Raw genomic sequence first — 13,955 nt, 5'->3', positions numbered from 1 at the left:
TGAGATTATGTAAATCCTGTATTTAATAAGTGACTCAGACAGCTGAACATGTTCTTAGGCTTCCACATCTTTTCTCTTTAGCGCCCTTTTTATGACTTTTTTTTTTTTTTTTTTACAGCAGCTGTTGTATTGCAGGCGGTCTACAACACCACATGCTGGCAAGTGATAAAAAGAAAGCTGAAAGATTTCCTTTGCCTCAAAGCATGATTTCTTTTCCTCTTTGATTTTAGTCCCTCTCCTCAAGATAAAGTACTCCCAACACAGAGAAGCAGTGGATAAAGATTTAATCTCTTTCCTGATGAATGACCCTCTGCTTCTCTGACAGCAGGTGCTGAGGCACACTGCTCTGCTATGAGAAACACTGAGATGTTTCTGCATTTAGCTTTTTTCTCTTTGTTTCTGTAAAAGGTGGCTGCACTTCACATGGTCGACCCAGTTTGCGAAACCTCTGCTGAGAAGAGATATTTGATAACCTGTGGAGATAAGTTAAAAGTCAGTCATCGAGGGTTCATGTACCATTGTGTGACAGATCAATATCTCCAGCTTGTGTTTTCAATCAAACTAGATGTTGCTCACAGTTCTACATGTATTGTTTTCAGTTGTATGATATGTTATTTTATGTTTTACCTTCATTTGACAAAAATTATTATTTTTAATTCACAATTCCTGAATGTTGGTAGTGTAATGGGAGTATATCACATAACTTTAAAGAATTTTGAAAAAATTACTGGTGTGCTAGTGTTATTGAGTTTGGGATTTTCTTCAGTCCACATGGGGGCCAGAGACATACACACCAGGACAAATATTTGAAAAAGTGCTACTGAAAGTTTGAGAATGTCTTTCAACTTTACAAATTCAGGACCTACTAATTTCTTATCAGTGATCAGGACTGATTTTGACTGATGGTATATCTATGCCAGTATAAAATATACTGTATGCGATTCCCTGTGATGAATTGTAAGGTTGTCGAGGGTGCAGACCATAGCCTGAACTTTGGAAGGATCTTGGGTAGTTTGAGCCCGTTTTGTTGTTTTTGTGTAGTTTCTTATCTCTTTTAGTTCTGCCTTGTTCTATTTTTACTTCAGTGCCTTCTTAGTGATTGTAGTTATGTTTATTCCTTGTGTTTACTCCTTTCTTAGTCACTCTAGTTTTTATTACGTTTCTTATGTCCACTTATTTTATTAGATTCATTTTCTTGTTCTCAGTGTGCTCTCCCTTGCCCCTGGTGTCACTTTCTCTCTCTGTCTCTCCAGCCTGCATTTTGCTTTTTTCCCTCACACCTGCAACCTGTTAGCTCATCAGCCCAGGTCTTTTGTTCAGCGGTCCACCTCCCAGTACTTAAGTACCTCATTCTCAGTTACTTCTTGCTGGTTCCTCCCATTACTTGCCTATTTACTCCCTGTATCTCCTTCCTGTTTGATATCATAATGTGACATTTTAGTAGACTAAACCATTCCACTGGATTTTACCATATTTTGCTTTCACAATTAAATTAATTAGTATAATTTAGAGAATTGTTGATCTATTATATCTGGGAATAATAAGGCCTTGGTGTTGTTTAGTGAAATTGAATGGAACTGTTAAAAACTGTAATAAAAATTAAAATGGTTAAAGACAGTAAGTAATAACTTCACAAGGAAGATTGGTTTGGATTACCTTGTTCCTCAATAATTTAGGTCATCATTTAAAAGCTGCATTTTGCATTTATCTATCTGACAATTCCATTTGTTTAATGATGTAAAACATTTAAGACAAAACAGATTACATCTATAAAGGGGAAATACTTCTTCACAGCATTGTATGGGCATTATAAGCCATCTGAAAAATAAACAGAGAGCTTTTTAATGTTGCATCTCATTTCACGTTATCGTCACACATTTATCATTAAACCTAAGTCGGTGCTTTATTTCTAAAGTGTACTTTTCCAAATCTAACTAAGTTGTCTGTGGTTGTTTTGCAGTGTAATATTGCTTGCTGTATAGATGTTTTTTTGTAAAGATGTACTTTCAATGTTCTCTCTAAATTGAGCTCATATATTCTGAGTTTATGTGAGCATTATTTCTTTCTTTATGGATGGAGCCTCCTTTGGCTCAACTCAGAGTGTTGCTGAAGTCGGAAACTCCATTATCGAGGGCCCCTGATGAAAACCTGTTAATGGCCGTTCAGTTAGAATTGAGGTCGAGCAAGAGACCCGGCAGTGCAGCCACACACAAAGCCATAAAGCCTGATGTAGGGGGCTCTCATCGAGCGTCCGCAGCTCAGGAAGAATAACTGTACCGGTGTCTGCAGACCTGTTGAATTAAAGGGGGCATTAACTGCTGCATCCTCTGCATTATTGATGGAGAGCTCCTTTCCCGAGGCCATAATGTCGGTTATTTTTCCCCTTGCAATTTTCTGGTAGACGTCTTGCTGTCTTCAAACACACTTCTGCAGAGAGCAAAGAAAGGGTTCAGGAGAAGTACTCGGCCTTCTCCTCGCAGGTTGCTGTTATTTTAAACTAAGCTGCGAACCGCCGCAATCAATGCAGAGCTGCAGAAACCCTGTACAACAAGTCATGTTGCATGCGTGAAATGAGAGTAATCACAGGATGACAAGCGTGGTGTGATGAGTGTTATGCAAGATGCCACCTACACTGACAACACAAATGGAGGTGGTGAGATTTCCTCCTAAAGGTGCCAAATCACATGGTGCCTGGAGTGTTTCTTCATGAGGTGTGACCCCAAAGAGACAAAACCAGACACTTTCATTCCGCTTTGATGCCAAACGCTTCCTAACAGGGATTACCTCATGAGTCACCCCCGCTGCCACCTACAGTACACTTGTTGTTGAGTTTCTCCAACAACCACTCATGCTGCTGGTTTTATCTGCTCCTGGCCAGCTTGAAGCTCCTCACTACGCCGCTGACCTCATCCTGTCAGATGATTTAACGAGCAGAGCCTTGTCACAAACGGGTGCGTCTGGGGCCTGATGGGGCAGCACCACACAATGCCCAAAAGATTAATGAGGTCATCTTCATCGCACAGCACGTGTGAGAGACACTCGGCGGGGAAGAAAGAAACTTGATGACTTTGGGAACCGTTTAATATAAATGACGCAAAGAGAATCAAAAATAACAGCTTCAGTATTCATAGGCAGTGAAGCCTGACTCTGGTCTACTTATCTGCTTTGAATTTTATAGCTCACCCTGGTCGATGATAATGAGCTGACATTTTTTTGTACTCGGTCAGCAGGGATTGGTGTGCTCTGCCCTTTGATTCTGCTTCCATGTGTGGGATTCCAATTGTGTGCGTGTGTTTGTGTGTGTGAGGAAATTTATATGAGCTTTGGTTTTATGATGATAACATTCTTAAGGGCAGTCCCAAATCAATTCACCTGAAGTCCAAATGCTTGACTTCCATCTCTTTCAAAGGCTGCTATTGATTATTCCAACCTTTCCCAGATTTTCAAAGGGACAGGCGAAAGAGACTGTTCCAGAAATGGAGAGATGATAATGCAATTAAGAAGGCCTTGTGGAGTGTAGAGTAGAGCTGAATGTGAGTGGAATCAGAATGCACAAGATTTAGCAACTCTGGTTAGAGTGTATTTTTCCTATTTCCTATTAATTTTGAAAATTACAAATAACTTCTCAAAAAAGTCCAAGTGCTGAAAAATTTAAAAGCTCCACACTATTTTCTCACCTGGTGGTTAAAAAGTAGGTGGACCAGAAGCAGAAAGTCAGAGAACCGAGAAAATCCAGAAGAAACTGCTCATATCTTATAGAAAAACAATCACAACTTACAAGAGGATTAAGCTTTGGTCATTTTTAAATTTATGTGAAGCATCCTACAACTACTGAAAACACTGTATACTGAGGTCTGACAAAAAGCATTCAGAAAAGTGCCCAATCTCCTACATTATGATTTAGTTTTTATTGAGAAACAGCTGAACAGTCGATTTGCAAAGGTCCTTTAGCACAAAACATTTGGTGGTAGTTTGGTAGATGTAAAAATATGTTGTGCAAAACTGAATTAAATAAAGGATAATGCAATGTCAATATTTTGCCATCATTGACAATGTATTCCTTTTCATTTAATTAATTATTTAATTTTATTTATTAATTAATTTTATATTTTACTTTATTCTTTTTATTGATCTTTCTGAAGTGATTCAGTGACAGAATTACATAAACGAAATTGTCTTTTTGGATAAAATGCAACAAAGTAGATGCATTTTTGTCCAAACACAAGATAAACTCAGCCTTCATTCCATCCCAAATAATGTCATGCAATTTCCAATTTTTCTTTTTTTTTTTCCCCTCACTAAAATATCTCAAAACTCTTTCTCTAAAATTATATCAATGGTGATCTTTACTTTGTGTTTTCATAAATCTGATAGATGGGAATTAACAATGGCATAAAGATAGGGGTACTACAAAAATATATCTCTGTTTTTTTATGTTTTTCTGTATGTAATGAAGCATTCAGATTATTTAAGAGTCCACAAAAACTGCAGATTAAATTCTGGATGGCCGCTGGATGGCGCTAAAACACCACCAGCGCAGACACATTAGGCTTTGAATCCGGCTGCGCTGACATTCCTTTAACAGCTCGGATTCATTTCTTTAACTGCACGAACCTGTTTCCCAAGCCAAACCGAACTCACTTTGTTGAAGGAGGATTGTAAAAAAAAAAAAAAAAAAAAAACTCACCCTGCCTCAATCGTGAAACTATGTCCGAGTGTCCGGCTCCGAGTCCAGCTGCAGCGGCTCTGGCGGATGGGAAGTTGTGAGTCACATCAGGAGGACGCGCAACTTTTATAGACTTTCAAGTTCGCAGCTTGCGAGTAACCAGCAGCGCTCAGTTTCGAGTCCTCTGACTCTTGGATTGCGCGTCTGTAGAGCTGTGGCATCAGCCCACCGCGTGTTTCAGGTTCGGTGCCGTACAGGGCGTCTCTTATCGAGGAGGATATGGTAATTCCATTAAGAACATGTTTGTGGTGTTTGCGGTTTGCAATGGAGAATAAATAAAAAAAGGACGGTTATCGGGGATTAACTGAGAGCACAGAAGCAGGTAGGTCGGCTTTGCAGTTTTTAACCTCTCTGCTTTTAATTATTTGTGTATTTGAGATGTTGCTGAAAGATTCAACAAGATGATTTAAAAAAAATCAAACAAGGAGATTAACCATTGAACATTTTCCAAAACGCTTACTGGTATCACTGACACCAATTTGGAAATTGACGATTATAAGTCCTGTGCTGGTTGTTGCTGGTTGCCATATTTTTTAACTTTCTACTGTCAGCATGTAGACAAAAATCAGATCTTTTTTTATTGACTTCTTCAATTTAAACAGAGCCAGCATCAGTTCTTTTCTCTCTCCTCTTTGAGCTGTTTCACAAACTGGTGGACATTTTTTCTTCTGCCTATTAGCTGCACTGGCTTTTTAGTTACATGCATAGGATGGCAGGTTAATCCCTGCATTAAATCCATGCCTGATCAGATCAGATCAAGTCTGAAATGTTAATTCATGAGACATCAACAGAGATGTGTGAAGCAGCAGCAAAATTCAGAGAAAATCATGCAAGAGGATGGAATATCTGACATTTCTGACCTAAACATTCTGTGAGTGGGTTGGTGACTGATATCAAGTAAGAAAAATTAAAAGTCCAAAGAGTTTTTATGAAGATGTAAAGTTTACTGCATTTGAAGTAATCCATCTTTTTGGGATGAGGATGATGACTCATAATAATCCCTGTTTCATCTGCATATTTTAGACAAGAATATTGAATGACAAAATGTGACACTATGAAAAATGAAAGTTTAAATGAATTAATGTGCTTTTCAAAATTCATCTTTGAAGAGAACAAAAAATAACTTCAAACTGCAAAAGAAAAAAAATGAAGTAAAAAGAAGAAGAAATGAACACATATAATTGCAAAATTCTAAAACAAAACAAAAAACCTTTTAAAATAACACAATAAAATTTAAAGATGCAACAGTCAAATCTAACCCCACCCCCAAACCCCAGTCATTAAAATCATTCAATGTAAAATCTGCCAGTTTGTCTATAACTCATCAATCAAGAGCATGTACTGTGATGCACCTTGAGTTCAATAAAAATGAAATAAAGGTTAGGAACACATACTTTGCTGCACAAATGAGGATTCAGTCAACTACTTCTATCAAACAGTTTATTATGGATTAATAGCATTTTGGATTTTGGAAAAAAGCTTAAAAATAAACTCAAAAATGTAATAAATAATTATAATCTCCAGGTCAAAGCAAGGGGAAAACTGCAAGATGCTCCCAAACAGAAAATACCTCTCTAGTGCAACTAAAAAGATTCCTTTAGGGAATTAAATTTGTTATGATTTACGCAAGGATTTATTTTATCTACTCATTCATTTTTGATTGAAATGACCTTCTAAACAGAAGACGCAACTCCAGCTCTACATATTAAGCCATACTTTCACTTTTGGTTGATCAAAATGGATGGTCGAGTCTGACTCTGTGGGATTTTTTTCATCCTTTTTTTTTACATCTCAACTGGATGGCGTTAAATAATCTGTGAGTTTCCATCTTGCGTATCAGTGGAAAGGTTACCTGAACATGGCTCCCCACAGTAAAGCTCTACAGGCAGATCAAATACAGATCTGAATCCACAGCAGGGGCCAGTGTGCTTCCTGTGAAATCCACCATAAGAGTAAAACAGCTTCACCTACAAGCTCTTGCTCTGTGACTTTCACAAAAGCACAAGGCTTTGCTCCTGTAGAAATGCTTGGAACGCTCAAACAGAGCCTCTAATCAAAATTGGCTCTTGTGTTTGTCGTCAGCTGCTTTCCACACAGAATGCAGATATTTACCGTTGTGCTTACACATCACTGACGCGACTATCATTCTCTCTTTCTTTCTCACTTATAGTCTGTCTTCACCTTGTTCCTTCAGCTGCCCTTCATCACCTTGCCTTGTGTGGTCAGCTGTTTTTTCTTCCCCTCCTTTTCCTCAATTAGTGCTATCATCGCATTTCATCCTGCAGAATACAGGGATGGTAATAACCTTATACTCCTATTGCAGCCTGATACAATTCTACTGTGATTAATTGAAGTCCCCTCAGAGAGTCAGAGGAGGCGTAGATCTTCCCTTTCACACTCGCTGACAGGCAACCCATTATATTGTTTTATAGATCGCCGTCAGTAGCCCTTGAAGCCGCCTGTGGCCCACTGTTGTTCTGGAGGGTTTTATTGTGTAGGGTTATTGGTTGCTATTGCTGACAGGCGGAGTAAAGGCCACCTTGGGATTACTGGAGATGGGATCTCTGTGACAGCCCCACTGTATTTGACAGTAACACCGGAGACTTGAAAAAGCTTGCTCTGCAGACTCTGATGGAGAAAGTGGCAATTTGTTTTTTTTACCCTCACAAAAAAAAATAAAAAATACTTTTGCCACCATAACACCACAATAGTGCACTTTGCCATGTGTGGTCTCCAACAGCAGGTGAAGCAAACATTTTGAGCCTTTGTGCTATTTGCATGTGACAGAAACACTGCAGCTTTGTCAGAGAATCGATATAAAGAGGTGAGACTGACTGCCTCGCAATTCCACTTGTCTTTTAAAAGCTACCAGCAAGCAGGTATTGCAACAACAGAGTGAAGAATTCAGAGCACTGAGTGAGGCTTGGAAAGCGTCCTTGAAATGCATGAGCCACCAGGTGACATCTAGAAAAAGAGAACGGTGCAGAACATCACAATAAGAGGCTTGTTTCTAGTTTTAAGAAGCCACCCCAGGCTGAATTTGTGTTCTTCACCATTTTCCTTCTCTTGCTGTCAGATCAATAGGGCTTAATAATAAAAAAAAAAAAAATCCGTAGCGTGTTTTCAGGCTTGAAACAAACCGTTCAGCACTTTAGTTTTTGCGCTTTATAAAGGTCTGTGTGGGTATTGTGCAATTTTACTATTAAAATTCCTCTTTTTCCTGCAGTACTTCTAAATATGTCCTCATTCAACACACTTTATAGATGTCATGTGGTGTGAAAATACAAGGTATGTCTGTTTATGCAAAAGGCATGCACACAACTGTTCAGTGTCTTATCAAGGAGAAAATACACAGTGATGTCACAAATTAACCATAAAACCATGTCTCTTGCATCACTTTAGAATCGTTATATTACCTACCGACTTTACAGGTTTAGTTTAACAGAACAATAAAAAAAATCCACCATCTGTCTAAGTGTACATGATTACGCTCGATTTCAGTGCCTCAAGATTTGCTGCTCAGTGACGTTCATAGGCTAATGTGTTTAGAGAGCTTTTTGTTCCACCTCTCAGCTTGCCAGCTCAAACTGCTGAGGTGAATCTGTCTGGTGCTTAAGGGGAGATTCAGAGCACTACAGTAACAAAAGAAATGCAGCACTGGGATGCTCGTGTGCTGCTCCGTCATGTCAAGAAGAGGAGGAGGACACAAAGAACATCCCTCATGTTTTATAGATGCCATTTAAAGGAATATTCTCAGGAACAGCCTTGCAGAAATGAAGTACAACACACAAACGAAACACTAAGGCAATAAACTAACAAACTGTTTTTTGTGGGAGGCAGCAGAGTCCTAATCACTCATCAGGGCTGATCTGTGCTGATGCGGTGCACAATTTTTCTCTGGAAGATTAGGCTGGAAAGCACAACCACATCTCTTATTTATTTTGTTCATGCAGCTTTGCTGTGTGCATGTTTGGGTATTTGGTGCACATGAGGAAGAGAGGCAGGTGATGATGATGATGTTTGTGTGTGCAGCTGATGTATTGCAGGAGATCTTGAGTGGCTGGTTGAATGATGCATGTGTGCAGAGGATTGTTTTTATTTTCCGTTGCATCATTAAAACTTCTTTTTTCAGGGGCCGAGGGGGATTGTTGTTATTTGATGATGGTCAGCTCCTTATGTTTCCCCCTGAGTCCACATGACTTGAATACAAGCAATCAGGCAAAGTTCATCTGACCCTCAAAATAACTGTTATTTAACAGCTATTGTTAGAACCGCTTTGCTGGAAGAGTGCAGCCTTCATTTTGATTTTCTTAGATCAAGTTTATTTTAAAACAACTTTAAACATAGAAAACATATCCATATATTCAATATAGAAACGAGAAAATTATGAAGATGAATGTTCTCAAAAGCATCAAAAAAAGCATGGGTGTTTTTAGCCTTTTCTTTTGTTACTTTCCTCAAAGTTAGAAGTTCACATACAGTAAGACTAGTATATTTCTCAACAATTTTGGAAAGTCCACAATTTATTTCATAACATCTGCTCAATCATATTCGAGTATAAGAGGAGATGAACATGTGAAGGTGCTACATGTTTGTATGCAACCCAAAACAAAAGAACAACTTTATGAATAGGATGCTGGCTGAAACTGTTAGAGCATAATATTATGTACCAATATATGCTGAATGGGCTCTCAAAGAGACATAATGTCTCAGAGAGACATTATGCGAAATACTGGATTACCCTGAGTGAATGGATGTGCTTTTTTAGAAACATGTCCTATGATTGAATGAAACTAATGTTCATGTTTTTGGCCATTGTTCTTGTTTATTCATACTGAACTAAGTAGTGAAAACTTTCCAGTCTAAGAACTAAATCCTAACTTTGAAATGCAGTGATGGCAGTATCATGTTTTGTTAGAATTGGCTCTTGTACTTTGCGATATCAATGACAGCAGAAGAAAATATGAGTAAATCTTAAAACAGCTCAAAATAGTTCAGGGTCAAATGTGATCTCACTGGATCCTAATCTCATCACCATTTTAGTTAAAAAATGGCTTAAGAAAAACAAAAAATGGCCTTTACAAAATCCTGATCTATCAACAGTTTGTTGGCAGAGTAAAAAAATGTGTTAATGATCAAGGTGACCTTCAACCCTCACTGAGTTACACTGAGTTACATGAGTCCTGATCTCAGAACTACAGCAAAGTTCTGCAGTTGTACGGTTTAAAAGGTAACTCTGTCAAATTTGAAGAATACTTTGATGTTTTTACCTGCTCAATAATAAACTGAATGCACAACATTGTTACAAAACAAATAAAGTAATCTGATTTTACTTATAAAAGAATCTGTAAATCATTACAGGTCTGAAATATTTATTTAAAATATTCTCATTTACATTGAAATTGAAAGCAAAACATTGGGTTTATTAACATTTAATAATTTGTGCTTTACATTTTATGAAAATGATTATTTGTCTGAAAATTATTTGAGTGGCCTGAAAATTTAATTATTTTTCATTTATTTTTTTCTAAAAGCATATCTTCATCGATTGCTTAGGCTCTTAACGTAAGAATAATGATAGGTCATAATTTCCTAACAGAGCACCCACATAAAAAAAAAATAAAAAATAAAAAATTGAGAATACATTTCAACGTTTAATGGATTTATACAGAAAATGAAAATAATTTTAATTCCCATACTAGATTTTTCAAACATCAATATTACAAACTACGTTTCTCTGTTCAAATAAGTGTAAATCATTGAGCTACACTTCAGCATATTGAAGGAAACATGATTACCTGTCTTTGAGTCTGCTGGCATTTATTGCTTTTTATTATCTGGCAAAGTTTATAGGATGCAGTCACATCCAAGAAAACGATCAAAAAAGCTAATTTTCTTCAGTACATGTCGAGAACTACTCAAGCAGAAATGATGTTTCATTTAGTAAAAAATAAATTCAAGCTTTTGTTGATAGAATGCAAGTAGCAATAAAACCCTATGACTGTTTTCTGTAGCAACCAGAATGGTCACATATTGTAAAATCAAAACTTCTTAGAGGCATTGAAGTGAGTTGTTACCAGCAATTGTTATGAGGTCCTCCTGAGAAAAGTACTAGTACTATGATAATCTGGACCTTGTTTATCACTTTGGAGCACATTTCAGCCAAAGAGCATTTCAGTGCAAGATGATCCAATCAGCAGTCTAAATGATCTGAACAATACTCAGGTGATGAGTGGCTAACTTGCTGGAACAACACACAGAGGAGCAGCTCTGATTACAACACATATGTAGGCAGGGTGAGCTCATTCCTTAGAGGGAACACAATCATACTGCTCTACCTCCACAGAACTGCTACTGAAAAGCGAACCTTTAAACCTTTAAGTCAGTTTTGTGCTAACTCAGTGAAAGGGACTTCTAGCTGTGCAGGGATGGCAAACGCAAGCAAAATGCGTTTTTGTAGTCCAGAGAGTCCTGACAATTCAGAGCAAACTCTGTATCCTGAGTGGGAGCCACATGAGTTTGAGTGGACATTTTCCATCTAACTCTTAATGTGTTATGGAAACTGAGGATGATGAGGGTTGAGGGAGAACAGGAGCCCCAGCAGAATAATTCAATTTTTCAAGATGGCGGGTTGCAGCTCTATCAACTTTCTTTTCAGTTCCTCTGTCTGTTCCCTTTTCTTGAGATATTCAGTGTTTGGCAGCTTTCACACCCAGTACTGAGCCATTGTGCTGAATTCTCATCACCTTCTCCTGCACCACAGCAAAGAACGTAACTCCCCAAACCCCTTACATTCAGCACGGTAGAAAGGTTGGGGAAGTGGAGATTTTTGAGGCCCCATTTCTAAACCTTGGTTCCTTAGGGACAATAGAAGCTACCTTTTTTTTTTTTTTTTTTTGGTTTGCTTTCTTTCTGTTTCTAGCACCACATTGTTTTTAGCCAATGTGGTGCCTAAGGGGTCTTGGTAATATTTATTTTTCTCTCTTCTGTGTTTTGTTGCTTTCAGCACATGTAGATAGAACATTTTATCTGTGAGGTCTCAACATAATGCTCCTATTGGCTGTGCTCATTTGTTCTTTGTTTAAGAAAGCAAGAAATATGCAACAGGGATGCGACTAATTAAAAAACTGGTATTAATAAATTACACAGTTTCTGTCTGTCAGGTTTTAATGTGGAAGGCTAGAGGACCAGAAGCCATATAATCTAAGCTGAAAGCATTGGAGGAATTTTCTGCTCTGAAAATACTTCTCAGAGAAAAAAAGTTATGAGTATGAGAAAGGGGAGGCTTGTCAAAAGAATGATACACAAGTATATATTTTCAGAAAGATGGTTTGCCTGCTTTGCTCAACTTTTCTTCTTTTTCCATTTTCACTTGTGACCTTGGCAGGAGTCGGATGCAATGAGAGGAGGGGAGGATGTGCAAATTAGGAACTTACACGTTGGAATAGCTTTAGGTTGCTCTTTTTGCACCTTTCATCATGTCAGCAGCTGGAGGTGTGTGTTGTATTTCGTGCCCTGAATTGTCAGTTCTCTTCATAAAAGACTTCCAGCATTAGAAAAAGCATCAAAAAAGCTTCTCTGTCACTCAGAATATGAATTTGGACTCATCAGTCAGATTTATGTTACTGATGTAATAAAGAAATGAAAAGTTATTGCTACTGATCTGATCCAAATAGTAAACTTATCGCTCTCATCAGGCGTTTCCCCCCAGGCTTTGAAAACAGCAGTAATCAAACCAGTGATAAAAAAGAACAATTTGGACAAATCACTACTGCAGAATTACAGGCCGATTTCCAACCTCCCGTTCATCAGAAAAAGCTGTGTGTAAACAGTTAATAGCTTTCTAACAATAACCAACCGCTTTGATTTCTTCCAGTCTGGTTTTTGTGCTCACCACAGCACAGACTGCCCTTGTAAAAGTATTCAATGACATCCATATAAATAAGGACGGTCTGTTTTTAAGATGTTCTTGCTTATTTGAGATTGCCTAAAGAATATAAACTTTCATGGTACTTTTTATGAGAATAAATAAATAAATGCATACTTTTTAAAAGGCAATGCATGCAGGTCCCTCAAACACTGTGCTGTTTTTGTGAACATCTACTGTTATGGACTATTGCAGGTTCTATCTATTGCTGTATTTCTCCAGCACAGTGAAGCCTTTGCGTTTTCTGCAGCACAATTTTAGATGTTTAGATTGATGTCCTTTTTTCAGCCGGCATCAATTTTCAGATAGGAAGAAAAGTTATACACTTTTCCCTTTCCCTCCCTTCTGTCTTCTATCTTCACTGTCTCTCCTTCCTTCCCAGACACTTTCACAAATACACACACACAGAATCACACACACCATCCTTGACATAGTGTGCTGGGTGACTAATTTCTCCTGGGCTTTGGACTTTGGCATGACAGAGGGCTAGAAGGAGAAAATCAAGAGAGAGCAGAAGCATTGGTGCACTGTTAACTCACAGGCATCCACCCACACTAAAAGACCTTCACACTACCTGTCCCATTACTTTTTTTGGCCACCCGTCTTTCTGTTTTTGTCTCAAAGGCAGGTGCAAGCCCAGATCACCAAACATCTGTGTCGCCTCTGTGGGACTGTGTCAATTTGATTGCTGTTTATACTCCAGTTTCAGGTACTGGAGACAAAAGCACAAGCAATGTGCGTGATGCTCCCATCTGTGAAGAAAAATAGAAATCTAAGTGTGTTGTTTTTGAATCCGATTTGAGTTGTCTTTGCTGGAATCTGTAGAGTGGAACGGGTGCCAGTCAGTGGGGATTTGTTTACTCTGCATCCTGCTGACAGAGCCTGATACAAATATCAGCCATGCTACTGTCATGATGTGTGCCCTTGCACAGTTTGATAGAAACCAAACTGGAAAAGGGTGCGTGTCACCAATATGGTACAGGTATGCGTCAGGAATTTAAAACCTCAAAAAAAAAAAAAAACACTGTTTAGAGGCAGCAGTGGTAGGTTTTATACATTTTTTCAAGTTGTAAATATTGATATTTGTTACAATAGTAATTTATTGTGATTTTCATTTACAGGCTACAGTTATGTGTTTTATACCAACACATAATGGCGTTACTATATAACACAATTGTGTACTTATTGTATATAATTAGAATACAATTATATACAACATCATGAAAATTAGTGTAAATAAGCCTTTTGTTTACACTGATACAATACTGATGAGGGTATGACTACCAAGTTTCACTATGAACA

General features: G+C 38.0%; 1 protein-coding gene across 1 annotated transcript in view; it reads left to right on the top strand.

The window, feature by feature from the left end:
- Window positions 1-4,685: 4,685 nt before the first annotated feature.
- tafa3a (TAFA chemokine like family member 3a) overlaps window positions 4,686-13,955 on the top strand; it is an 86,548-nt gene continuing 77,278 nt past the window's right edge. Inside the window, exon 1 of the mRNA XM_055050464.1 lies at window positions 4,686-5,048. The gene's annotated coding sequence lies outside the window, so the exon portion shown is untranslated. The remainder of the gene's footprint in view (window positions 5,049-13,955) is intronic.

This window comes from Poeciliopsis prolifica, unplaced genomic scaffold (assembly GCF_027474105.1).
Source record: "Poeciliopsis prolifica strain line A6 unplaced genomic scaffold, Auburn_PproV2 SCAFFOLD030, whole genome shotgun sequence".
Lineage (NCBI taxonomy): Eukaryota > Metazoa > Chordata > Actinopteri > Cyprinodontiformes > Poeciliidae > Poeciliopsis > Poeciliopsis prolifica.
The sequence above is the reverse complement of the archived record's forward strand: the minus strand, read 5'-3'. Positions and strand labels throughout refer to the sequence as shown.